Source organism: Cetorhinus maximus, chromosome 12, assembly GCF_964194155.1.
Source record: "Cetorhinus maximus chromosome 12, sCetMax3.hap1.1, whole genome shotgun sequence".
Classification (NCBI taxonomy): Eukaryota; Metazoa; Chordata; class Chondrichthyes; order Lamniformes; family Cetorhinidae; genus Cetorhinus; species Cetorhinus maximus.
This window is the reverse complement of record NC_135890.1, coordinates 65,392,396-65,406,483: the sequence shown is the minus strand read 5'-3', so window position 1 is coordinate 65,406,483 and position 14,088 is coordinate 65,392,396. Positions and strand designations below refer to the sequence as shown.

At 44.4% G+C, this 14,088-nt stretch overlaps 1 protein-coding gene across 2 annotated transcripts in view; it reads right to left on the bottom strand.

The window, feature by feature from the left end:
• Window positions 1-10,128, bottom strand: part of specc1la (sperm antigen with calponin homology and coiled-coil domains 1-like a) — a 376,439-nt gene extending 366,311 nt beyond the window's left edge. Inside the window, exon 1 of one of the 2 annotated variants that reach the window (XM_078553774.1) lies at window positions 10,072-10,128. The gene's annotated coding sequence lies outside the window, so the exon portion shown is untranslated. The remainder of the gene's footprint in view (window positions 1-10,071) is intronic. The other variant, XM_078553773.1, reaches the window with a different exon arrangement.
• Window positions 10,129-14,088: the final 3,960 nt, after the last annotated feature.

The window sequence follows — 14,088 nt, the reverse complement described above, 5'->3', positions numbered from 1 at the left end:
CTTGTAGATGGTACACACTGCTGTTACTGTGCGTCGGTGGTGGAGGGAGTGAATGTTTGTGGATGTGGTGCCAATCAAGTGGGCTTCTTTGTCCTGGACGGTGTCAAGCTTCTTGAGTGTTGTTGGAGCTGCACTCATCCAGACAAGTGGAGAGTATTCCATCACACTCCTGATTTGTGCCTTGTAGATGGTAGACAAGGCTTTGGAGAGTCAGGTGGTGAGTTACTCGCCACAGGATTCCTAGCCTCTTACCTGCTCCTGTAGCTACAGTATTTATATGGCTAGTCCAGTTCTGTTTCTGGTCAATGATAACTCCCACGATGTTGATAATGGGGAATTCAGCGATGATAAGGCCATTGAATGTCATGGGACAATGGTTAGATTCTCTTTTATTGGAGATGGTCATTGCCTGGCACTTGTGTTACTTGCCACTTGTCAGTCCAAGCCTGGATATTGTCCAGGTCTTGCTACATTTGGACTTGGACTGCTTCAGTATCTGAGGAGTTGCAAATAGTGCTGAACATTGTGCAATTATCAGTGAACATCCCCACTTCTGACCTTATGATGGAAGGAAGGTCATTGGTGAAGCAGCTGAAGATGGTTGGGCCCAGGACACTACCCTGAAGAACTCCTACAGTGATGTCCTGGAACTCAAATGATTAACTTTCAACAACCACAATCATCTTCCTTTGTGCTAGGTATGACTCCAACCAGCAGAGAGGTTTCCCCAGATTCCCATTGACTCCAGTTTTGCTAGTGCTCCTTGATGTCACACTCAGTCAAATGTTGCCTTGATGTCAAGGGCAGTCACTCTCACCTCACTTCTGGAGTTCAGCTCTTTTGTCCATGTTTGAATCAAGGCTGTCATAAGGTCAGGATGAGAGTGGCCCTGGCAGAACACAAACCGAGCATCAGTAAACAGGTTATTGCTAAGCAAGTGCCACTTGATAGTACTGTTGATGACCCCTTCCATCACTTTACTGCTGAAAGTAGACTGATGGGGCGGTAATTGGCCAGGTTGGATTTGTCCTGCTTTTTGTATACAGGACATACCTGGGCAATTTTCCACATTGCCGGGTAGATGTCAGTGTTGTAGCTGTACTGGAACAGCTTGGCTAAGGGCACAGCAAGTTTTGGAGCCCAAGTCTTCAGTACTATTGCCAGAATATTGTCAGAACCAATAACCTTTGCAGTATCCAGTGCCTTCAGCCGTTTCTTGATATCATGTGTAGTGAATTGAATTGGCTAAAGACTGGCATCTGTGATGCTGGGGGCCTCCGGAGGTGGCCGAGATGGATCATCCACTCGGCACTTCTGGCTGAAGGTTGCTGAAAATGCTTCAGCCTTATCTTTTGCACTGAAGTGCTGAGCTCTCCTATCATTTAGGATGGGGATATTTGTGGAGCCTTCTCCTCCTGTTAGTTGTTTAATTGGCCATCACCATTCACGACTTGATGCAGCAGGACGCAGAGCTTAGATCTGATCCGTTGGTTGTGGAATCACGTAGCTCTATCACTTGCTGCTTACACTGTTTGGCATGCAAGTAGTCCTATGTTGTAGCTTCACCAAGTTGACATCTCAGTTTTAGGTATGCCTGGTGCTGCTCCTGGCATGCCCTCCTGCACTCTTCATTGAACCAGGGTTGATCCTCTGGCTTGATGGTAATGGTAGAGTGGGGGATATGCCAGGCTATGAGGTTACAGGTTGTGGTTGAATACAATTCTGCTGCTGATGGCTAACGGCACCTGATGGTTGCTCAGTCGAGTTGTTAGATCTTTTTGAAATCTATCCCACTTAGCACAGTGGTAGTGCCACACAACACAATGGAGGGTCTCCTCAATATGAAGATGGGACTTCGTCTCCACAATGACTGTGCGGTGGTCATTCCTACCGATACTGTCAAGGACGATGCTCTGCGGCAGGCAGGTTGGTGAGGATGAGCTAAAGTATGTTTTTCCCTCTTGTTGGCTCCCTCACCATCTGCCGCAGACCCTGTCTAGCAGCTATGTCCTTTAGAACTCGGCCAGCTCACTCTGTAGTGGTGCTACTGAGCCACTCTTGGTGATGGACATTGAACTCCACCACCCAGAGTACATCCTGTGCCCTTACCACCCTCAGTGCTTCCTGCAAGTGGTGGTCAACATGGAGGAGTACTGATTCGTCAGCTGAGGTGGTAACTAGCAGGAGGTTTCCTTGCCCATGTTTGACCTGATGCCATGAGACATCATGGGGTCCGGAGGCGATGTTGAGAATTCCCAGGGCAACTCCCTCCTGACTGTATGCCACTGTGCTGCCACTTCTGCTGGGTTTCTCCTGTTAGTGGGAGAGGACATACCCAGGGATGGTGATGGTGGAGTCTGGGACATTATTTAAGGTCTGATTCCGTGAGTATGACTATGTCAGGCTGTTGTTTGACTTGAATAGACAGCTCTCCCAATTTTGGTACAAGCCAAATGTTAATAAGGAGGACCTTGCAACGTTGACAGGGTTGGGTTTGCTGCTGTCGTTTCTGGTGCCTAGGCTGATGCCTAGGGTGGTCTGTCCGGTTTCATTCCTTTCAGACTTTGTAGCAGTTCAATACAACTGAGCAGCTTTCTAGGCTATTTCAGAGGGCAGTTAAGTGCCAACCACATTGCTTTGGATCTAGAGTCACATGTAGGTCAGACCAGGTAAGGGTATTAGTGAACCAGATGGGTTTTTTACGACAATCAACAATGGTGTCATGGTCATCATGAGACTTTTAATTCCACACCAGCTGCCATGGTGGAATTCTAACCCCGTCCCCAGCGTATTACCCTGGGTCTCTGGATTACTAGTCCAGTGACAATACCAGTACGCCACCGCCTCCCCCCTCTATGTTGAACACCACTAGGAGGAAGCATTGAGGATGCCAAGGGTACAGAAAGTACTCTAGGTGGGGTACTTCAAGTCCATCACCAAGAATGGCTCAGTAGCATCACCACACTCCGAGCTGGCCATGTCCTAAAGGACATAACTGGCCTGCTATAATGCTTGATTATAGCATTTATGGCAGGAAAAAAAAACTGTAATCTTTCTGTTCCTGTTGATCTCATGACATTAGTCAGAACAGGGAGCTTTTCTGGTGTTTCAGCCAGAAAGCTTCAGCCAACCCCACCAAGAAAAATGAACCAGTGATTCACCTCATTTCACCCACAAAGAAGTGTGCGAACATAAAATGACTGTCCTATTTGTTTAGATAAAGGTCATTTTGTTGCACTCTAAAAGGAATTAATTGTGTGAAGCAGTTTTGTGATATATTCAATGATAAACTGCTGGATAAATGCAAGAATTAAAATTCTCCATATATTATAAATGTAATGTAAAATATTCTCTTCAAAACCAATATTAACATCACAACTCTGTTAATGTCATTCAATATTCATTCAATATCTTTCTATGCAATAATTATGAAATAGCAAGAATCCTTTTCTTTCTTTGATTATTGAAGGCATCCATCTCACTGGCTCCCCACATTCTGTATCTTTCCGCTAAAAACAAGAAAGTCACATGGTCATAGATTTCTGCCAACACCAGCCTCCTTGTCCAGTGTTACAGATCCTATCCAAAAGGCTGTTGATGCTAGGACAGAGCTCTCAAGACTGAGATCGGTAGATTTCTGTTGGGTAAAGGTATCAAGGGATATGGAGTAAAGATGGGTAAATGGAGCTATCTACAGATCAGCCATGGTTTAACTGAATGGTAGAGCAGGGTCCAGTGGCTGAATGGTTTCATGTTCCTATCATTTAGTGACAGTCTTCAACACAATGCCTCAAAAGCTAATTGAAGCCTCATTGTTTCTAGTTTTGGATGAGGAGAATAAGTGGAGTTTTTAGTGGTTAAAGTTGTACTAAACCATACAGACCACAAGATTGCCTTAAGTTTGATTCCTGATATATACTAAAGTTAGATGATCCCTGGGCCAGCAAAGGAGAAAATCAGCCACAGTACCAGCCCATGATCATTATGTACTGACCTCTGCTGGGAAGTGCATGTGTGGAAATCAGATTTGGCTTAGCCACATAAGAACATAAAAAGTTGCAAATCTTTGGAATTCTATACCCCAGAAGGTTGTGGATGGTCCATCATTGAATATAGTTAAATCTGGAACCGTTAGATTTCTGATCTTTCAGAGAATTAGGGGGAGGAGAAAGTGGAGTTGAGGTAGAAGATTGACTGTGATCATATTGAATGTCGCCTCTCCTGCTCCTATTTTTTATGTTCTTCTGTGGCTGGACAATACTGATCATTGGATGGAAAGTATTCTGCTTGACACAGTTCTTGAGGCTTTTATACATGGTTTTCAGAGAGCTAGTGGCATTAATAAGCATCAGTTATGTAAAACGACTGTGAATGTCAACACCTGATATCACCGAGCTCTACCTCTCCACCACCTCTCTTAACTCTTTCCTTCCCCTCCACCCCCTACATTTGCTGCAAGATAATTTGCCTGACAAGTCCGAACTCCCTCCAGCTGCTTGGAGGACCGATTCTACCATCATCAGCCTCCGGCACAACTGGCCCCTTGATTCCATCTCCCTTCCCAGCCTTTATCACAGCCTGAGTCTTCAATCCCAGTCCAAGTTTCAGAACCCATGTTCTCTTATCAAAAAGACTAACTTTCACTCGACAACATTACCCATCTCCACCCCATTGCCACTGTGTTGTGAATATCTGATTCCATAATTCATATGTTTTAGAATTGAACTTTCAGTTTTGGGAATTAAATTGTTAAATGCAAGTTAAATTGAAACATCTGGTTAAGAAACTGATAAGCAACCCTGAAGTAAGTGCAATTCAAATAGATCTGGAGTTAGTTACAGTTAAAAGCTACCCTGTATATCTTACAAGGTCAGAGGTATAGTTGCAAAAGCAATAAGCAAATAGGGGGTCTTTATCATAGCTTGTAAAGGAGCCAGAAGGCCTCCACTTACTTCAATAAAAGATTTAAATTATGTATGTAGTTCCCAGATGAAGAAAGATTGGGGCCTTTGATCAACAAGGAAGTTCCTTGATAGGGACAGAAATTCTGAAGAAAGGCTCATAAACTCCATTAGCAATAAAACTTATTTACACAGGTGAATCAAAAAGTTGTGTTGAAGACAAAATAATTAATTTACATTTCTGTTTGAGGACATTCCAAAATATGCCACACTGTCATAGAGATGGAGTAGAAGGTTCTTTTGTTTAAGTTATCTGGATGTTTGTTCAGAAAGCAGGTACTTGCAGTTTTGCTTTGGCATAGACTGCATCTCACTGGATTCAGAGACACAACGGGGAATGATCATTGTGCTCCATCTTTTTTACAATTGAAAAGCGACATTGTAATGATGGTGTCACTCAGCAAACCTGGCTTCAGCGCCACAAATGGCTCAATGACCTTCTGAGATCTGCAAGGGTGAGCGTGTCACCATTCTGGAGATGTACATACATGGCAGGTTGTCTGAAGGTTCCATTAGACGTTTGTCTTGTGTGTTGTGGAATGATGCATACATGCCACTTTGCATGGCATATGAAGGGGTTTGTGGGGGTGGGGTGGGGGGGGGGGGAAGTGTAATTGCCTCACCCGTTAGCTGGTGAAAAGCAATGTTTGCATTGGCCATACATTTGGAGAAGTAATGGTACAAGAGAATCGTCACCATCATTATAATGTCGCTTTTCAACTGTAAAAAAGATGGAGCACAATGCCAGGGAGAGAAACAGAACTGGAGGCGGTGTGCCAAACCTGGTTATCGAGGAGGTGCTGCAGTTGCCTGCTAATGAGTTGAGCTGAGCCCTTGGTTGAGGTGAGATAGGAGGAAGGCCCCAGGGTGGTGAGATTGCAAGGGGGCATCTGCAAGTGAAAAAAATGTGTTAAAAGGGCTAGGGAGGGGAGGGTGCATGACGGTTAGTTATGTTGTTGGGAATGAGGCATTGGTGGCTTGTGACTTTGATGGCTCTCTCATGCATCAGGGAGGAATGTGTGACTGGATGTTGAAAGGTGTGAAATGCAAACATTGAGTAACATCTCACTGATTCCAGGGCTTGCAATGAGGAAGCTTGTCTCAGCACTCACCTCGAAGGCTGAAGATGCCCCTAACACTCCTTAGTTTTGTTTCCTACACAGGTGCAACATCAGCTGTTCCTAGTCACAAGGGTCCTACATTGCCCTCTGAGGAGGAAGGGGAATTCTCAAGAGGTACAGTGCCACAACCTTGCATTGCACCCAGCACTGGTGCAGATACTTTCACCTCAGCGGATACGCATGCCTAAGAAGTAAGGGAAACACAAACTGGTGAAGGGGGAGGTGACCAAGATGCTGAGTTCCAGTTAGATGACGAGCTTCTGGGAGTCGTCCATAAGGTAGCAGATACTGGATGTCCAGTGCAAGGTGCGTGGAGAGGTGGCAGAGATTCCAGAGAGATTGCACGTTCTGGCACAGACTTTGCAATGAGCACCAACTCTATAGAGCGCAAGGTTTCCTCCATTGACAGACTGGCCAGTGTTTCATTCTTCATGGAGGGCCAAACCCAGTGGATTACTGATGCAATAGTGGGTATGCGCTCTGAGCTCAACTCCATTGCCTTGTCTCTGAGTTCTGGGGCCCAGAGTCAGGGCGATGCTGAGCCGGGAGTCACATCCTCTCAGGAAAGCAGGGATGGACCTCATGGCAGAGTTTGAGCAGCAGCTGTCGCCATCAGGGGGAGCATCTCTCAGGGCGCTTCTGATAAAGTCAGCCTCTCCTCTGCCTCTCTGCCATTGGCACAAATCCCTTGAGTGCCATGGCAACAGAAAGGCACCCTGCCACTGTGCAGGAGACTCCCCTCACGGCCTCAGCAACCAGAGAATGGCTGCCAAAGTCAGCGCAGACAGGGGGGCATAAGGGTCAGCAGCCTCTCTCCACCACAGCAGCTAGTGAGGGGGAGGGGGTGCGGGGGGTGGCAGGGTTGGCACCCCACAGCACCTGGAAAAGATTCAAGAAAACCCCACAGAAGTCACACTTGGGTGTACATGGGTGCATTTCTCATTTGTGATATTTGTACATGTTAATGACTGTATGTATGAATGATTTCTGGTTTCAAAATTTTACAAGGTTTCATTAGTTTATTAATTATGTGTGTATGGAGAAGGATTATATCAATGGTCTTATTTGAGTAGGTGATCACGTTCATCCAAACTATTGACATGATTTGATGTTTGAAATTGCCTAAAGTGGTGAACTGGTTTTCATGTAATGCAGGAGCATGAAGAATGAAACACTGGTCAGGAAGCTGATATATTTGGGGAGACTCATCTATTGGAATCATCTTATGATAAAAGCTTCCCGTGTCTCAGGGCCATCAAAACAAATGGTTTATCTCCCACAATAACTCCTCCGAAAGGGGATCCCCTCACTGCAGCACCAGGTTGCAAAGTGCACAACAGACTGCGACCATGAGGGATATTCTGCATGGCACTTATTGGAAAGATCCACCTGATCTGTCCAGACATCTCAAACTCATCTTGACAGACCAATGTTTGTTCAATGTTGGATCTGGTGGTACATGGCTTTCATTATAACAGCACTTAGGTTCCATCCTAGCACTTCTAACAGGTGTCATCAGCCACTTCTTCAGACGGTAATCTTTATCATCAAGCAGGCATTCTTCGAATGCCTCAAGGCTCAAAAACATCCCAGGCACCGCCCGAGGGTATATGAGTTGTGGCTGCTCCCCAGGTACTTTGCACATGCCTTTTTTTTAATTTGTTCATTGGATGTGGGAGTTGCTGGCTAGGCCAGCATTTATTGCCCATCCCTAATTGCCCTTGTTCAGAGAGCATTTAAGGGTCAACCACATTGCTGTGGGTCTGGAGTCACATGTGGCCAGACCAGGTAAGGATGGCAGATTTCCTTCCCTAGAGGACATTAGTAAACCAGATGAGTCTTTACAACAACTGACAATGGTTTCATGGTCATCATCAGACTTTTAATTCCAGATTTTTATTGAATTCATCTGCCATGCATATGTTGCTGGTGGTCGCATTGATGGAGTGGTACCCCTATCAGTTTTATAAACACCCCCCCTCCGCTGCCCTGCTGGTGCCTTGATGGCTACGTAGGTGCAATTAATGACATCTTGAACATTTAGGAAATCAGCCATGGCCGCAAAGCCTCTGTCTCTCTCCAGTTGACTAGTGCTGACTGTAGTACAGACAATGAATTGATGGCCATGACAAAACATGGCATCTGTGAAAACTTTTATGCAGTGGTATGCTGCAGGCTGAGTGATCCCACTCAGGTATCCGCAGGTGGTCTGAAATGAACCGGAGTATTTCAGTGCCACTGTGACTTTTAACGCCACAGGCATCAGGTGGCAACCCACACAATTGGAAGCTAGCATGTCTCATAAGGATGTGCTGATGGTTTGTGAAAGGCGAACTCTGCGCTCCGACATTTACAGATATGACATATGCACCCTATAAACACTACTACTGGTAGAGTACAGCCTTCGCCTGCGTTGGTGTGCCTGCTGCATCCTGGTCTCAGCAGACTCTCACTCCTCAGCAGGTTGGCCTCCTTTCTTCACATCATGCGGCTCCTTCCCTTGGTCAGCTGGCCTCCTCCCTCTCCTCCTCCTCACTGGAGAAAGTATCTCCCAAAGAATACACGATGCCCAAAGGAGACACCATTTCTCAGCGCCAGAAGTATACTGATGAAAGATTACAGTATCAACAGGTTTTTTAGATACTGTAATGATGTTTAGCCCTGATTATGTTCAGAGGTTCATGCACAGCAAAGATTCCCCAGCGAAATGCCTATCAGTAGCCTCTCCTACTAAAGTATATTCAAAACTGTAAATGACAGGAATACTCACAGCTAACTAGGGAAGTCCCATGAATTGTATTGCTAAAGTGATACTTTAAGTTGATCTCAGACAGAAAGCAAAAGTTGCATTGCAAAATGTCACACAGCACCAAGGTTTACTTTACAATAGATGGTAACAAAGCCTTGCAGTGATTAACTGTATTCACTCATTTACATTTTCATAGTAAACTGAATGGAACTGTGGCAGTTTGATTCCCCCCCAAACACTGGTTAAATAATCTGGAATTCTGTAATCAAAACTAAATCTAACTTATTCAGTCACTATAAATTAGACCCTAACTATATTGTAATGGTAAACATACAGGTGGTCTGGAGATTCATGCCAATGTTTATGGAGTGGAGTATGGGAATCAAGCACCAAGAATGTTGAAATAGCCAAAGCACAAACATTTTTACACTTTTTAAAAAAGCTAATATCAAACAAGTTTAACTCAATCCATAAGTAAACCATCACTTCTGTAACACATTTTACAGGTTCAATAACTTATTACCTTGGTTTACTAAAAGTCATGCACAACTCCAGAAATAATACTCGACAGCAATAATAAATAAGTTACCAGATCACTTAAAATGTACCGAATACACCTTTCCGATCGCCTAAAGTGAAGTTTACACTATTAGAGTTACACATAATTCTAATTAAGTAACTGGAAGAGAACAAGCAAATTTTATCAAAATTTCAAATGAAGAATGATGTAGTAATTCACATATCAGGAGTTGTCTACAACTGAACTACACAAAAGGAATTACATCGAATCTTGCTGGTGAGCGACATGTATTTTCTTCCCAATTATCACTGATTTATAAAGTAGGTGTTGGGAACACACACACAGGCTGTGGGGACAGTCTATTCAATGTTGGGATAAACCCTCCCTCCCGGCCTGTGACTGAGCTGCACATTGACCATCTTTGTTCACATTTCTATTTGTCCCATTGGAGCAGGGGCCCGGGCTCCTGCAGATGGCCAGCTGCCCTCAGTGGGACACCCAGGTCACTGATTGCCGGAGCCTGGCCGCCGCTCCGGCCAGAGGCTGCAAACCGCCCGCCCGCTCAACAAGCAAGAACCCACCGCCCGGCTTCCCGCCCCCGGCCGACCGGCCTCCAAGCGCAAGTGCAATTGGGTTCGGTGCCAGCACAAGGTCCGTGGCCCGCCAGCTGCCTCTAGCACCGGGAGACCGGCCTCCGTCATCACTCTCAATGCCTCTTACCGCGGCGGCCCTTCTGCTGACCGGAGCACAGCACTGCGCCTGCGCCTCGCAAGGCGCTGTTACTGAGCATGCGCGCCGGCGGCCCACATTGCGCATGCTCCTACGCGTCCCCGCCCCCTCGGCATGTGCCAACTGGACTGTAGCACGAGGCAGCAGCGTCTGCGAGGGAGGGGGCACTTCGACTGGGTGAGGCATCGCGGCTGACCGGCGACAGTAATCGGGAGCTAGATTCCAGCCTCACCCAGAGTTCCTGATGCTGATTCCAGTGCTCCTGCTCACTCATGTTCAAATTAATGGAAATGTGTGTTTCATTAAAAACTATTATACACTATTATATATTATACATTGTCTTTCCCCACCTAGCCTACAGACTATTGCTGCATTTCTGTAAAGTTATTGCATGTTTTCTGCCATCTTCTGTTTGATAAAAATGCAAAGTACTATCGTTCCATCAGATAAATTGAGATTTGGGAGCACTTTTGCCTTTCAGTCAGAAGGCCACAGAGAGGGCACTGCACTGTCGGAGATGCTGTCTTTCAGATGAGATGTTAAACTGAGGCGCTGCCTGCCCTCTCAGGTGGATATGAAAGATCCCATGACCCTATTTTGGACAAAAGCAGGACTGTTATCACATTGCAGTTTGTGGGATCTTGCTGTGCGCAAATTGGCTGCTGCAATTCCATTTTACAACAGTACCTATACTTCAAAGCTATTTCATTCACTGCAAAGTGCATTGAGATACCCTGTGGGCATGAAAAGAGTTATATCAATGCAATTTTCTTTCTTCTTTCATTCACTTTGCTGTTTGCATAGGACTGCTTCCCTTTCATCCATTTAAAACAACATCCTCAGATGGTGACGCCAATGCTTATTTCAGATCAAACCCAAATTCCCCCACCACAGTTTCAGGGTCAGCAAAATACACCTCATCATCTTTAGATAGACCAGACATGTCAGTATGAGTGACCACTCCTGTACCCACGTGCCCTGGAAACCCATCCATTTACCCACTCTTGCTTGTTCATACGAGTTTCTAGACAAATAATAACAAAAGTCCATCGAACTCACCCTTTACTATACTGTAATATAATAATAATAGAGTTGTTGACTAGTCAAAGCAATTAATCTCTATCAACTAGTGTCTACAACAGACCCAGATATGATTTTTTTCTCATTCATTCTTTGTTATAATTAAGAAAAGAAAGGACTTGCTCTTGTAGTTTTCCTTACAGGAACTCAGGACTTCACAAAGTGCTTTAGCCAATGAAGTACTGTTGAATTGCAGTCATTGTTCTAATCCAGGAGACATGGCAGCCAATTTCTGTCCCAGGGCCGCCCACAAACAGCAAAGTGATCTGGTCAGGTCATCTGTTTTATTGATGTTGGTTGCGGGATAAATATTGGCCAGAACACCAGGAAAATGGAGAGGCATAGAACCATAGAATCATAGAAACGTTACGGTGCAGGAAGAGGACATTCAGCCCATTGTATTTGCACCGGCCAAAACAAGAAAAAAGAAACGAGCCACTCATTTTAATTCCACTTTCCAGCCCCTGGTCCGTAGCCTTGCAGGTTACAGCATTTCAGATGCAGATCCAGGTATCTTTTAAATGAGTTGAGTGTTTCATACTCAAGCACCAACTTAGACAGTGAATTTCAGACTCCCACCACTCTCTGGGTGAAAAGGTTTTTCCTCATGTCCCCTCTAATCCTTCTACCAATCGCCTTAAATCTATGCCCCCTTTTAATTGACCCCTCAGCTAGGGGAAACAGGACATCCCTGTCTACTCTATCTAGGCCCCTCATAATTTTGTACACTTCAATTAAGTCACCCCTCAGCCTCCTCTGTTCTAAGGAAAACCCCCTTAGCCTATCCAATCCCTCCTCATAGCTGCAATTTACAAGCCCTGACAACATGCTTGTAAATCTCCTCTGTCTCTAGAGCAATTATGTCCTTCCTGTAATGTGGTGACCAGAACTGAACACAATTCCAGCTGTGGCTTAACCATAGTTTAATACAATTCCATCAATACATTCCTGCTTTTGTATTCAATACCTCTCCCAATAAAGGAAAACATTCCATATGGTTTCTTGACCACCTTGTCCACCTGTCCTGCCACATTCAAGGGCCTGTGGACATGCACTCCAAGGTCTCTCACTTCCTCAATCCCTCTCAATAACTTCCCATTTACTGAGTATTCCCTTGTTTTGTTGGCCCTCCCCAAATGCATTACCTCACGCTTTTCCAGATTGAATTCCATTTCTCACTTCTCTGCCCACTCAGCCAAACCACTGATATCATTCTGGAGCTGACTACTATCCTCTTTCACGGCCAATTTTTGTGTCATCTGCAAATTTCCCAATCATACCTCCCACATTTGAGATTGGACAGAATATAATAAACAGGAAAGAATGACTAAAAGATTAATAAGGAGGAAAAAATTTGAGTACGAGAGAAAGCTAGCTAGAAATATAAAGACAGATAGTGAGAGTTTCTATAGATACTTTAAAAAGAAAAGAGTTAACAAAAGTGAGCACTGGTCCGATAGAAAATAAGTCTGGAGAATTAATAATGGAAAATAAGGAGATGGCAGATGAATTGAGCAGGTATTTTGCATCGGTCTTCGCAATAGAAGATAGAAGTAACATTTCAGAAATAGCTGTAAATCAGGAAATGGGAGGGAGGGAGGAACTCACGAAAATAACAATCACCAGTGAAGCGGTACTGAGTAAATTTTTGGAGCTGCGGGCTGACAAAACCCCAGGTGCAGATGGACTTCTTCCTGAGGTCTTAAAAGAAGTGACGAGTGAGATAGTTAATGCATTGGTTTTAATTTTTCCAAAGTTCACTCGATTCGGAGAAGTTTCCGTTAGATTGGAAAATAGTTAATGCAACTCCTTTGTTCAAAAAGGGAAGGAGACAGAAAGCAGGAAACAAAAACAGAAAATGCTGGGAAAACTCAGCAGGTCTAACAGCACCTGTGGAGAGAGAAACAGAGTTAATATTTCGAGTCCGTATGATCCTTCTTCGGAGCTGAAAGCAGCAAACTATAGGCCTGTTAGCTTAACATCTGTCATAGGGAAAATGTTCAAAGCTATTATTAAAACATTATAACAGGGCACTTAGAAAAATTCAAGGCAATCAAGCAGAGTGAACATGGCTTTGTGAAAGGGAAATCATATATAACCAATTTATTGGAGTTCTTTGAAGAAGTTATGTGCTGTGAATAAAGGGGAACTGGTGGATGTACTATATTTAGATTCCCAGACGCATTTGTTAAGGTGCTTCATCAAAGGTTACTCCAGAAAATAAAAGCTCATGATGTAGGGTAACATATTGGCATGGATAGAAGATTGGCTAGCTACCGGAAACAGTGAGTAGGTATAAATGGCTCATTTTCTGGTTGGCAGGATGTGATGAGTGGTGTGCCACAGGAATCAGTGCTGGAGCCTCAACACTTTACAATTTATATAAATGATTTGGATGAAGGACCAATAGTATGGTGGCTAAATTTGCTGATGACACATAGATGGGTAGGAAAGTAAGTTGTGAAGAGGACATAAGGAGGCTACAAAAGGATATAGATAGGTTAGGTGAGTGGGTGAAGATCTGGCAAATGGAGTATAATGTGGCAAAATGTGAGGTTGTCCATTTTGTCAGGGCCAATAAAAAAGAGGCGTATTGTCTAAATGGTGAGAGATTGCAGAGCTCTGAGATGCAGCGGGATCTAGGTGTCCTAGCATGAATCGCAAAAGGTTATTATGCTTGTGCGGCAAGTAGTTAGCAGAGCTAATAAAATGTTATCATTTATTGCAAGGGGAATTGAATACAAAAGTAAGGGGGCTATGCTCCAGTTATACGAGGCACTAGTGAGGCCACATTTGGAGTACTATGTACAGTGTTGGACTCCTTATTTAAGGAAAGATGTAAATGCATTGGAAGTAGCTCAGAGAAGGTTTACTGGATTAATACCCGAATGGGCAGGTTGTTCTTTGAGGTAAGACTGTACAGGTTAG